Source organism: Schistocerca gregaria, chromosome 3 (genome assembly GCF_023897955.1).
Source record: "Schistocerca gregaria isolate iqSchGreg1 chromosome 3, iqSchGreg1.2, whole genome shotgun sequence".
Taxonomy (NCBI): domain Eukaryota; kingdom Metazoa; phylum Arthropoda; class Insecta; order Orthoptera; family Acrididae; genus Schistocerca; species Schistocerca gregaria.
The window spans coordinates 104454104-104468504 of NC_064922.1; positions in this window are offsets into that span (position 1 = coordinate 104454104).

Here is a 14401-nt window from a genome sequence, read left to right on the forward strand (position 1 = left end):
AATTGCATCAGGATCCACACAGTTAGGTGGGAGGAGAGAAAACTTGGACTTTATGGTCGAGCGGCTGCTCATAAGCCACACATCACCGATAAATGCCAAACGACGCCTCGCTTGGTGCAAGGAGCGTAAACATTGGGCGACTGAACATTGCGAAAACGTTGTGTGGAGTGATGAACCACGGTACACAATGGTGGCGATCCGATGACAGGGTGTGCGTATGGCGAATGCCCGGTGAACGTCATCAAATGGTTCAAATGACTCTAAGTACTGTGGGACTTAACATCTGAGGTCATCAGTCCCCTAGACTTAGAATTACTTAAACCTAACTAACCTAAGGACATCACACACATCCATGCCCGAGGCGGGATTCGAACCTGCGACCGTAGTAGCAGCGCGGTTCCAGACTGAAGCGCCTAGAACCGCTCGGCCACAGCGGACGGCGAACGTCATCTACCAGCGTGTGTAGTGCCAACAGTAAGATTCGGAGGTGGTGGTGTTATGATGTGGTCGTGTTTTTGATGGAGGGGGCTTGCACCCCTTTTTGTTTTGCTTGTAACTATCACAGCACAGGCCTACATTGATGTTTTAAGCACCTTCTTGCTTTTCACTGTTGAAGAGCAATTCGTGGATGACGATTGCATCTTTCAACACGATCGAGCTCCTATTCGTAATGCACGGCCTGTGGCGGAATGGTTACACGACAATAACATTCCAGTAATGGACTAGCCTGCACAGAGTCCTGACCTGAATCCTATAAAACACCTTTGGGATGTTTTGGAACGCCGACTTTGTGCCAGGCCTCACCCACCGACATCGATTCCTGTCCTCAGTGCAGCACTCCATGAAGAATGGGCTGCCATTCCCCAAGAAACCTTGCAGCACCTGACTGAATGTATGCCTGTGAGAGTGGAAGCTGTCATCAAGGCTAAGGGTCGGCCAACAACGTACTGAAGTCCAGCATTATCGAAGAAGGGCGCCACGAACTTGTAAGACATTTTCAGGCAGATGCCCGGATACTTTGATCACATAGTGTCTATTTCCCGCAAGGAACTCTTGGCAATACCCTTGTCGCTGATGAATACTGGTAGTCGAGAACAACGTAATATATACAAAGACAGTAACTTGTTCTCGAAAGCCTGTAAGGAATAAGTCCCTGCAGTCGCGCTATTCATCTGTATCCTCAGTGGATCAGATGGATGGAGCGTCTGTCATGTAAGCAGGAGATCGCGGGTTCGAGTCCCGGTCGGGGCACACATTTTCACCTGTCCACATCAAGGTATATCAACAAGACCTGTTGGCAGCTGAGGTTGTTAGTTAGTTAACAAAGTAATAGTTTCTATTATTTAAGAAGCGCGCCAGTCACATCTTTGGGAACCTATTCCGCATGCTCAGACATTCGTTACCAGTCTGCAGTGGAGGACCGTGTCAAATGCTTTCTTGAAATCTAGGAATATAGACTCTACCTCTTGCTCTTCGCCCATAGTTCGCAGTGTATCATGTGATACAACGAACAAAGGAACAAGCTGAGTTTCGCACGATGGATGCTATCTAAAATCTGTGCTGGTTTGTGACAGAAGCTTTTCCGTCTCAAGGCAATTGATTTTATTCGAACTCAGGATATGTTCAAGGATTCTGCAACAAGCCATCTTAAGGATATTTGTCATAATTTTGGGGGTGCGTTGTTTTACCCATATTATATACAGGAGTCACCTTCGCTTTTCTCTAGTAGGTTGAGACTTTGCGCTGGGAGTGAGGTTCGCGATGTTTGCAGGGTAAGTAAGGGGCTATTGCCGGAGAGTACTCTGTGTAAAACCGAAATGAGAGTCCATCCGGACCTAAGGACTTACTTGTTTACAACTCTTTCCGTTGCTTCTCAGCGCCTGGGATGCCAATTTCTGTTAATATGTCCTCCACGCGGCACTGGGCGACAGTTTGTACGATCTCCCTGCGTGGATTATTTCTTAAAAGTAAAATTTAAAACTTAATTTTCCTTTTACTGTCTTCTGTTGCCAGAGCACATTGTTCAACGAGTGACTAGATAGAAGCCTTCAACCTGCTTATCGAATTTACGAAGGACCAGAATTTTCTCGGTTTCTTGGCAAGGCCTTTAGCTAAGATACTTCCCGCAGCGATATTTTCACTTACGCACGAATTTCAACTAACTTTGGTCTATCGTCATTTGTGCATTCTTTCTCGAACCTCGAGTGCAACAGTCTCTGCTTCCTCAACAGTTTCCGTATTTTCTTATGAAACCAGCGTGACGCTAACCAGCCCTTAATCCACTTACTCTGTACTGTAAGGCTTTGGGAAAGTTGTCGGAAGATCCAGGTTGTAGTCTATTTCCACAACGGCCTTCCAAATATTCTCCACCAATCTTTGACTGTCAGTACAGTCAACACTGCCAATTCACAAGTGTCCATTTGCGGAAACGACCTCTGTGTTTGGCACGTCCGATGTTGCCCACAACTGCCGATGGAGGGCGCTGGTGTTGAAACGTCCCCTTAGAAAAATTTATACACGACTGTGCTTAAACTGACACACAATAGTTTTTAGCGCAACGCAATCTGACTGTCAAAAATCCCTACAAAAGAATAGCCCTGACTATCACTAACCTATACGTTTCACAAATCACTTACTTCACAAAAATCTTCGTTACTCAACCTACTGCAGTACAGCGAGCGCCACTACTGCCAGCTAAATAAAAGATTCAAACTACGGAAGTCACTAACTACTGATAGGCACAGTTAGCAAATGAAAGATTTTAATAGAGAACAAACAATGTATTTACCTTTATAGTCATAATATATATATCAGTTCATGACACCAATTCTTACAAATTTCAAAACTCCGCCATCTCTCTCCCCACGTCCACCACTGCTGGCGGCTCACCTCCAACTGCGCAACGCTACGCGCCGCTAACAGCCAGCTGCCGCTGCCCAACACTACAATGGCGAGTATTACAACAATGCCAACCAGCTACTGACTGCACACAGCACAACCAGTGATTTTTCATACAGAACGCTATGTGGCGTTACCAATAAAAAAACCTAAACAGCCTACTTACATAGCCCCCATGCTCCCCACAAAAAAATTTACAGATTGTTTTGGGCAGTGGCCAATACAGATTTGAAAAAGTTTTTCATAATTACAATAACAAAGAAATGAAATATACACACTTATCGATACAATGTTGGTCAAAAGCTAAAATTTTCTCACAGTCCATATAGACAGTCCTGATCATTCATCACAGTAAAATAGTAGCGTTTTTCTCAAAGACTGAGCAATAAAAGAAAATGCACACGGAAGTAGTGGATTTCCATGCCATCTTGAAGAAGTAGTGTTGTCCTTCCAACGGAAAGACAGTGCTGACTCTTGACATGCAGACAGGTAATGGGCCACAACAGAGCAAACCCACAGCAGAGTCAGTCGAAGTTTTGAAGAATATTGGTAGGTAGGTCAACACAGAGTAGACCCCTTGTAGTCATGGTAGAGATTACGGTATTGGTGGACCACCAGAGATGCAGACCCACTGTAGACCTTGTAGAAATAATGATATTGGGGGGTCATCAAAGGTGTAGACCCACTGTAGTCCTTGTAGAGATGGCCAGCAGCCATCTGTTTGACTGTGCAGGCGCACAGTCACCATTGAAGAGTCTTGCGGATAATATAGCAAGTCAATAACCACCACTTGTGCACTCACAAAAATTGTTTTTGAAATGTCCTTACAACCAGCAATGCTGTTATCCAGTCCCTTACTGAATTATTAACACACGTGCAAACACTAACTGTCCCTACTTCTCACATATTGTCCATATACTATGCCCAACAGACACGTGTGCAGTGAAATGTAATTTACAAGTTACTTAATTTGATGAACTGGTGTCAATTACAATTTTATAACATAAGAATACAATAACAAAGGTACAAAATATATCATTAAAGAACGTAACAATACAGATAACATTTGTAGTAGTACAGGCTTTATAAAAGAATCGAAATAGCAAATACATCAGTGTTACAAAAATTACGACATAAGTACATACATAAAAGATCAGAATAACTTTTGAAACATCAACTTCACACACGAGCATTAGAACAAAACAGAATAAATAATGTGTAAACATCTTTACAAAGTAAATAACATGTTATTAATGCAAATTATATTTGAGGATAACAGTATTCCTCATCATAGTGAATGTAGCTTAGTATTATAAGAGAAAAAATTCTGTGAACAGTACACAGAGACAGGAAGAAAACAAATACACAACGGTACACAAACGCATAGTGGGATAACACAAGAGGAAAGGGCACGGTTTGTTTTACTGCAGTATTTTGCAAACAAAACTTTCTTTACTTCTAGGAGATCTCCCTTCATTCTTCATTATTTCCAAAAAGTCCTATCTATACCTGCTTTCTGTACTTTTCTCATATAACCTCTCAGTGCATTTCTTCAAATCCATCGCAACTCATTCTCTTATATAGGCTACCCCCTCTTAAGCTAACTTAAACCTACTGAGCTCAGATGATTAACTAAGGGACGAGACAATGCAGCAGCACAAAACAATTTACACAAACAACAATGATAAAAAAATGGAAATTGGCAAAAAAGGCAGCAATATTACAACTAATATAAGGCAATGCGCAGCAAACAAGAAAAATAAACCAGTAATAAAATTGGCTTAACCTAGTAATACAAAGTGACATTCAGTAGCAATATGAATGGCAAACAGCCGCAGCAAATGCTATAACTTATACCTAAACATAACAAAGCTCAAGCAGGAAAAGCATTACAGTAAAAATGTGTAATACCTATGTCACATCTTAACACTAGAGTGATGCATCACTAGAACATACGCTAGCAGATAAGTGACCAAAACATAAGAAAATTATTTTTGCAATTCCTGTGAAGGGAAATGTCTATTTGTGCTCACTTTTCCAAAAAAGTACATCATAAAATGATTCTTTACTGGGTCTGTAGACAGAAAATAGTGATATCAGTACATCTATTAAATTTTAATTTAAACAATGCTGCGTTGCAACAAGAAACTAGATATTAAACAAAATAGGCAAAGCAAGGCGTGAAACGTCATTCGCTAGCCATAAGGCATTTCATAATGCAGTAAACAATCTTCCAGCTAGCAAGACAATAGACATGAAACATTTCTCATCATTTCATTTCAGTAAATATCATAAATTAAGAACTCTACAGTGTAATCATGTTTTCAAGTTTGAGCGTGTCGTATTTACGATGCTTTCTACAAAGGAATGTCAATAGCGAGGATAATGGCCTCTTTTTTTTTCTCCACCTGTGCCTCTGACAGGCACACACTAATGGCTTTTTTTCCAGGCGCCTGCCGCGCAGCTGGGTGCCCACGATGCATTACGTGCAGGTGGTCACTTACCTTTCTAACTGAAAAATTTACGACATCAGTTTCCGCTACAGTGACAGTCACATATAAAAATTTCACAGGTCAAGAATTTGCGTTATTCATCTGTAGAAACAAAATCCTATTAATATAACAGTGTCCAAAAAATTTTCGTCGGCACTGTAATACATTCACGCATTTACATACATTTCATAACTCTTAAAGTACAATTCTAGGTTTACAACAACCTTTTTCACAAACCAGAGTCCCTAACCACTACTCATAATTCCTTGCTTAATTACACATATATCATATTCATAGACACTTCTTCAATATTTCATCATAATAAATATGTAGCATAATCAAATTCCTTATATAACATCAGCTTATTGATCATAAACATACCGCAACAGCATAATACACATAGTCATCGTAATAATAACATCATAACACCCCAGTCAAATTCTCAAAATCGTCGTAGCTTCCTCCAATAATTTCAAAACCTAAAAAAATTCTCTGCTCATTTCAAAAGTGTCATCTGTTTCAAACGTACTTTAAAAATCATGATCCCATACCAAATACATCATTCAAAGCTCTCATAGTATCACAATGGTTCCGAAAAATAAGAACATTTCACAAAGTACAGACAAAATACAATTTCATAAGTGTGAAGTTATCCAATGGTGTAAATACGTAAACATCTGTCACTGATGTAGTATAATAAATGTTTGTTTCTCTCAGTTAAATGATCAGATAGCTGTGTAATTTATGTGTTAGAGAAATATGGTGCCGATGTGTAAAGTTTTATAAGCAAATACCATATTAGCTAGGGCTCCTTGTGCTTGCCACACACATGGTACACAAAGTAGGAGTGTACCCCCATGAGGATTAATGTAAATATACCCTCAGGTGTTACAGATTACAGCAACGGAATGAAATGTATCACAAAAAACTTTCTTTTTAATTCAACAATATTAATAAATAAATGGTTTAAGTACCAAATTAATCACTCAAATACATGCCCTGTAGTGCTAAATGTGCGTTTTGCTGTAAGATAATTCTGTGGAACTGTCATAGTTATCGTCCTCTGTAAGCAAAGTTCTGCTGAAGTCAATGTACTTACCTCATCATAAACGAAGGTGAAATGCTTTCCGTATAGATATTGTAGTTATTACGTACCTTACCGTGATCAAGAAAGTACTATCATGTAACGTATTGTTGTGCTACGATAAAGGCTGTCTCATTGTAGCTATACCACAAAAGTTACTACTAAAACATGTTTTACTTTCCAGAATAATACAGAAAAACTGTGCAGATATAAAACAGATACACCGCAAAAGCAACAATGTAAATCGTGTCACATATTAGTAGCGTCGTGATATAATCGTGTAGATAATAGAGAAACCAAATGCTAAGTCATCTTTAATCTCACCGAATAAACTTCAAATAAAGAATGTGTTTTCAAGTAAACCAAAATGTTGGATTAAAATCTCATTAGCAGTACTGGTAAATGTTCTAAGTATGTAAGCCTTATAGTCGTTACGTAATCGTGCAACTAACAAGCAAGAATGTACACACACAATAACATTGTGACGTCTGTTCACTATAACAATGCACTCGTAAATACTGTCTAAATAAGTTCTCTAAGTTCTAGACTGGACAGTTAACTTCAAAACATTGTTGCATGTTAACAGATTCTTAGTGTGACAAAGTATACTAGTGACGTGATGTGAACAGCTTTATGGCAAACACAAAGTTAAAAAGCAGATTATCTTTCAATAAATGGTTTTACATGTGAAATGTGGTGTAAGCCTTTACTCTTCCTAGTGCTCAGAGTTAACTTGCACGCAATTATCATGCGGTATACGTCGGTAAAGAATACTGGAACTTTTCTCAAAGTTAGCGCCTATGTTATTTTTCTCTGAGCCAGCTGGCGCACGTGGGTGCCTGCGGTGCGAGTCATTGTCTGCCTCTTTGTTGGCGCGCGCCGTTATTGGGATTAGGAGACCTAACTTCTACAAATTCACCTTGCCGAGAGGGCCCTACCCTGTTTGAAGCTCGCCATTTCTGATGGATTTCCGGTCTGTCATTATGATTATATCGTCTGTCGTCATGTCGGTAGTTCCTGTAATTTCTTGTTTGTCGGTCATGTGGTGGAGAATTACTCCCTGAATTATCACTGCGCGGTGGACCCTTGCATCTGAAGTTATTCTGTCTCCCGTGATGATGATAATAATAGTTCTGGTTGCCATATTGTCTGTTTCTATGATTGTCTCTGTCATGTTCATTACTACGGAAATACTATCTTTCTCTGTAACTATTACTCTGCCAGTGGTTGTCATACGGGTGGTGTCTGTTTTGGTCACGATTTGTGTTGTGAGAATAGCCTTGTCGTGTCCAGTTGTTATTTCTTTCATCGCGGAATTGCGACGGATATGACCTGTAATTGTTGTGCTTCTGTTTTTGCTTTCCGCGATTGTCAGTGTCAATTTCCAGTTCTTGTAAGAGTCGCTGAAAAGCTTCAGTGTCCTTTTTGCAACGTCCTACCAAAATAACGTGTCGTAAATGTTCAGGCAATTTGATTAAGCAAATGCGGATGAGTTCTGACGGGTGTATGGGTTTGAAAGATACTGATTCTTATGTAACATGTCTTCAAAATATTTGACAAGACTGGAAAATTCAGATCCTTCAAAGTGTTTCATCATCATGATGCTATGTTTTACTCGGTCTTGTGTAGCTTGAGACCAATATGCTGAGAGGAAGGCATGATAAAATTCTCCTTCACTGTGACAGTCGTGAATGACCGATCGCATTCTTACAGCTGGTTCATTCTCTAAATAGCCACACATAAATTCTAATCTGTGCTCTAGTGACCAGTTGGGAGGAAAACAATGAGAGAATTGATGGAGCCACGCTTGTGGATGAATGTCGTTGCCAGAATTCTTAAATGTTTTGAATTTACGTGTAGTAATGAACAGCTTATAGTCAAAATCATCGTGTCGGCGGGTCGCATATCGGTCATTGTTACGTCGTTTCGGCTGTTCCATCTCAAAATTCGGTGTACTTTGCCAATTTCTTTCATAACCTCCAAAGTGCCCTGTGTTGTTATTTTGGGGCAGTTCCGTATTTTTATGTCCCTCTTCCCGTATTGGAATGCGAGTGTCCTCTGAAATACGTAATTCTTGTATTACCTGTGTCAGCTGATCTTGTACTTCCCTGATTTCTCTTTGGTGTTGCGTACTAATTTGATTCAGACTTTGTTTGAATTTCCTAATTTGTTCGAACTCTTCTGTGTCATTAAAGACTACCGGTTTTGTGTCATTCAGATTATCATCTACCTTCGTAGATAAATTATTTAGCTGATCCGAAAGTTCAACTACTTTCTCTGATAATGAACTAATGTCCTCCATGTGTCTTTCTGAACTAATTTTCAGAGTATCTACTGTATCCTTGAACTTTTCTTGAGTTTTTGCAAGTTGCGTGACCGAATCGGTAGATGCAACTGAGTCAATTTTAGCTTGCAAGGTCTCATGATTTTCATGAACAATTGTTTGCAGTTCTTTTATGGCTGCTTCGTGATTCTGTAATGCATTTTCATGCCGCGAAAAAATAGGTTGGAAATGCTCATAAATTTGTGTTTTTACGTCGTTACAGACTTTTTGACATTTCGATTCGATTTTATGTAATTCAGTAGTTAAATATTCACGTGTTTGTTCAAGCGTATGTTCCACTGAGTCTAACTTTTGATGCTTTTGCTCCATTGCGTCTAACTTTTGCTGTGTTTGTCTCTGATTTTGTTCCATTGTGTCTAACTTTTGAAGATTTTGTTCCATTGTGTCTAACTTTAGAAGATTTTGTCCCATTTGTTTCTGATTTTGTTCAAGCGTTGTGTCTAACTTTTGTAGCCTTTGTCCCATTTGCTGCATTAACTGTAATAACAGTGCACTGGTGTCTGAAACATGTTCCTTAGTGCTATTCGGCAATGCATTTGAACCGGCAATATTCGCAGTTTGAAAAACAGAAAATGTGTCTTGACTTATTTGAGAAAACGGTGAGGACGCAAAACCTGAATCTACAGTATTTGCAAGATTGTGTTCTGTCATTTTGGAATCCTGAGGCGAGCTGTTGCCGACCGATCGATCGATAATGCTTCCCTGTTCACTAATTGTTTCACTGCCTACACCATTATTTGCAGTCCGCTCCGTTTCCCTATGCGCTATTACCAAATTACTACTTTGAACGTTAGTGAATTCATTACATGGTGACGCTAACACACTGCTTTCGTCTTCACTGTCATTTCTCAGTTTACTTTGGAGATTAGTGTTACGTTTTTCACACGCCATTATTGTCACAATTTTTCACACGACAACACAGAAAAACACAATTTGAAGAACAAAAATAAGAGAACACATTAACATAGCACTGAAAATAATATCTAGTTAATTGCAAGCGCAGCTGCGAAATACTTCGTGCAAAACTACATGCATGCCACAACTATTTTACTGTACAACAATGAAAGACTACAACTACAAAGGAAATTCTCTCTATGATTACGCGCTAGCAATAAACAAAAGCTACACTAATTACACAAACTACAAGGAAAAAATCAGAAGATTCCAGTGAGGTATCCTCGACTAAGGGTCGACATATGAAACGTCCCCTTAGAAAAATTTATACACGACTGTGCTTAAACTGACACACAATAGTTTTTAGCGCAACGCAATCTGACTGTCAAAAATCCCTACAAAAGAATAGCCCTGACTATCACTAACCTATACGTTTCACAAATCACTTACCTCACAAAAAATCTTCGTTACTCAACCTACTGCAATACAGCGAGCGCCACTACTGCCAGCTAAATAAAAGATTCAAACTACGGAAGTCACTAACTACTGATAGGCACAGTTAGCAAATGAAAGATTTTAATAGAGAACAAACAATGTATTTACCTTTATAGTCATAATATATATATATCAGTTCATGACACCAATTCTTACAAATTTCAAAACTCCGCCATCTCTCTTCCCACGTCCACCACTGCTGGCGGCTCACCTCCAACTGCGCAACGCTACGCGCCGCTAACAGCCAGCTGCCGCTGCCCAACACTACAATGGCGAGTATTACAATAATGCCAACCAGCCACTGACTGCACACAGCACAGCCAGTGATTTTTCATACAGAACGCTATGTGGCGTTACCAATAAAAAAACCTAAACAGCCTACTTACAGTGTCATAGGTCACTTGTTCTGTCACACAGCATGTGACGGTTTCTGAAAAGGGAAACTCCGCATCGCCCGTCAAAAGTTGAACACAGATCAAGCATAAAAAGAAGCAGAACGTGCCGTGAATTGTGAAAAAATAGGCAAAATAGAAACAGTGAACCGTCCAAGCTCAAGACGCGTAACACTGAGTAAACTGGCAAAACTACGGAGTCGTGGTTGTGTGGTCACGGTGTTGCAGTGCACAGCGGGAGATCCGTGTTCAAACCTTCCTCGTGCCACGTTTTTTTTATTCACAAACTTATAAACTTTCGGTGCGCTCATTCAGGCAGCTGTTGCCCTTCTATAGCCTCTGCTACTGTAATAGTCTACATTGGTTATAGAGTACGAGGCGTGTGGCAAGAATATATTACCGTCGCAAGTAAATGTGATGAATAGTGAGAGTGTGCGAGATTCCACATAGACCTCTCACAGGAATGAAAATGACAAATAAGCGGGTGTGAACTATGTTATAAGAAAGTAATTCAAGAGTCAAAACTTCCAAATCGGATCTCAAGAGTCATAATATGTGGTACTCCTGTAGAACAAACAAGATGTATGTACATTTGGAGGTCCCGTCCTTACTCTTCTCTGCCGCGCCGTCAGGCGCGCGGTCTAAGGGGGCGCCATGTCACGGATTGCGCGGCCCCTCCCACCTGAGTTTCTAGTCATCCCTGGGGCATGTGTGTGTGTGTGTGTGTGTGTGTGTGTGTCTTATTCTAACAAGGGAACCTCCCCATCGCACCACCCTCAGATTTAGTTGTAAGTTGGCACAGTGGATACGCCTTGAAAAACTCAACACAGATCAATCGAGAAAAAAGGAAGAAGTTGTGTGGAACTATGAAAAAAATAAGCAAAATATACAAACTGAGTAGTCCATGCGCAAGATAGGCAACATCAAGGAGAGTGTAAGCTCAGGAGCGTCCTGATCCCGTGGTTAGCGTCAGCAGCCTTGGAATGGGAGGACCTTGGTTCAAGTCTTCCCTCGAGTGAAAAGTGTACTTTCTTTATTTTCGCAAAGTGATGATCTGCCCATTCGTTCATAGACGTCTCTGTTCAGTGTAATAAATTTAGTGTATGTGTTTTGCGACCGCACCGCAAAACCGTGCGGTTAGTAGACGAAAGGACGTGCCTCTCCAATGGGAACCGAAAACATTTGATCGCAAGGTCATAGGTCAACCGATTCCTCCACAGGAATATACGTCTGATATATTCTATACGACATTGGTGATTGCATGTGCGTCACATGACAGGAATATCTTGTCGACCCACCTAACTTGTACACTAGGCGAATGGGTAAAAAGATTCTTCTACCTTGCCCGATTTAGATTTTCTTGTGGATGTGATAATCATAAATAAAATAAAATAAATTAAACTTTTCACTCGAGGGAAGACTTAACCAAATCCCTCTCGTTCCACATCTGCTCACGCTAACCACGGGACCACGGCGCTCCTAAGCTCACACTCTCCTTGATGTTGCGTATCTTGCGCATGGACTACTCAGTTTGAATATTTTGCTTATTTTTTTCATAGTAGTGTGTAAGTCTAGGGACCAATGACCTCAGCAGTTTGTCCCCTTAGGAATTCCCACACATTTGAACATTTTTGACTACTTCAGCAGTTTGGTCCCTTAGGAATTCACACACACACACTCACACACACACACACACACACACACACACACACACACACACACACACACACATACTCTTCGGTGTAGCAAAAGCACGTTACTCCACGACAGAGGTACAAATTTGAATACAGCGAGCACGTCAAATTTGTGAAAAATAAATATATGAGGCACGAGTGGGATTTGAACCGGATCTCCTCCCTCGCAGTCCAAAACCATGACCACATAACCACGACGTGGTGTCTACAACGGTTTTCTCGATGTTGCACATCTTGAGCTTGGACCTTTCACTGTATATATTTCGCTTTTTTTTTTCTACAATTCAGTACATCTTCTTCCTGTTTTCATGCTTGATCTGTGTCCAGTTTTTGACGGGCGATCCACTGGGCCTCCCCACCTCTAAATCTGATGTGGGTGCGTTGGGGAGTTTCCATCGTGAGGAGTCGCCAACGCTAGAACCACGTCAATATTTGCATTCACTCCTAGTGTGAGGATGGATTCGGAGGTGGGTACTGTGTCTCTACAATGGTGAGCAGGACGCGCAAGTCCCCCCGCAGCTGTCACTCCTCAGGGAGGGCTCCAAACAACTTATCTCGGATTAGGACCGGGGAGCGGGAAGCTGTTTATCCAGCTTAACGGCAGCTCCAAGGCTTCCGGAAAGTTGTCGGAAGCTACCGGCTGTACCTAGTTTCACGAGAACTGGCACTATGGAAGTTTGCCCAGCAGGAGAAAAATCAGATTAAAGGGTGACAGTGTTGAAACCTCGTGATAGAAGAAATTGAAAAGACATAACTAAATAACCATCGTTCAGTTTTCTTACTTATACATTACTTCAACGTATTTGCGAAATAAGTGAAAGTATGTGTAGTGTTAGAAACACTCTACTTACACTGAGGTGTCAAAAGTCACGGGATTGCGTTGCGCTCGTATATACACTCCTGGAAATGGAAAAAAAGAACACATTGACACCGGTGTGTCAGACCCACCATACTTGCTCCGGACACTGCGAGAGGGCTGTACAAGCAATGATCACACGCACGGCACAGCGGACACACCAGGAACCGCGGTGTTGGCCGTCGAATGGCGCTAGCTGCGCAGCATTTGTGCACCGCCGCCGTCAGTGTCAGCCAGTTTGCCGTGGCATACGGAGCTCCATCGCAGTCTTTAACACTGGTAGCATGCCGCGACAGCGTGGACGTGAACCGTATGTGCAGTTGACGGACTTTGAGCGAGGGCGTATAGTGGGCATGCGGGAGGCCGGGTGGACGTACCGCCGAATTGCTCAACACGTGGGGCGTGAGGTCTCCACAGTACATCGATGTTGTCGCCAGCGGTCGGCGGAAGGTGCACGTGCCCGTCGACCTGGGACCGGACCGCAGCGACGCACGGATGCACGCCAAGACCGTAGGATCCTACGCAGTGCCGTAGGGGACCGCACCACCACTTCCCAGCAAATTAGGGACACTGTTGCTCCTGGGGTATCGGCGAGGACCATTCGCAACCGTCTCCATGAAGCTGGGCTACGGTCCCGCACACCGTTAGGCCGTCTTCCGCTCACGCCCCAACATCGTGCAGCCCGCCTCCAGTGGTGTCGCGACAGGCGTGAATGGAGGGACGAATGGAGACGTGTCGTCTTCAGCGATGAGAGTCGCTTCTGCCTCGGTGCCAATGATGGTCGTATGCGTGTTTGGCGCCGTGCAGGTGAGCGCCACAATCAGGACTGCATCCGACCGAGGCACACAGGGCCAACACCCGGCATCATGGTGTGGGGAGCGATCTCCTACACTAGCCGTACACCTCTGGTGATCGTCGAGGGGACACTGAATAGTGCACGGTACATCCAAACCGTCATCGAACCCATCGTTCTACCATTCCTAGACCGGCAAGGGAACTGTATATATTTCGCTTTTTTTTTTCTACAATTCAGATCGACGTTAGGGATATGGCCTTTAATTAAGCGGATTGCTCCTACTTCCCTTTTTGGGTATTTGTGCGAGTTGAGCAATTTTCCAATCATTAGGTACCGAACTTTCTGTGAGCGAGCCGTTGTATATAATTGCTAAATATGAAGTTATTGTATCAGCATACTCTGAAAGAAACCTGAGTGGTATACAAACTGGACTGGAGGCCTTGCGCTTATTAAGTG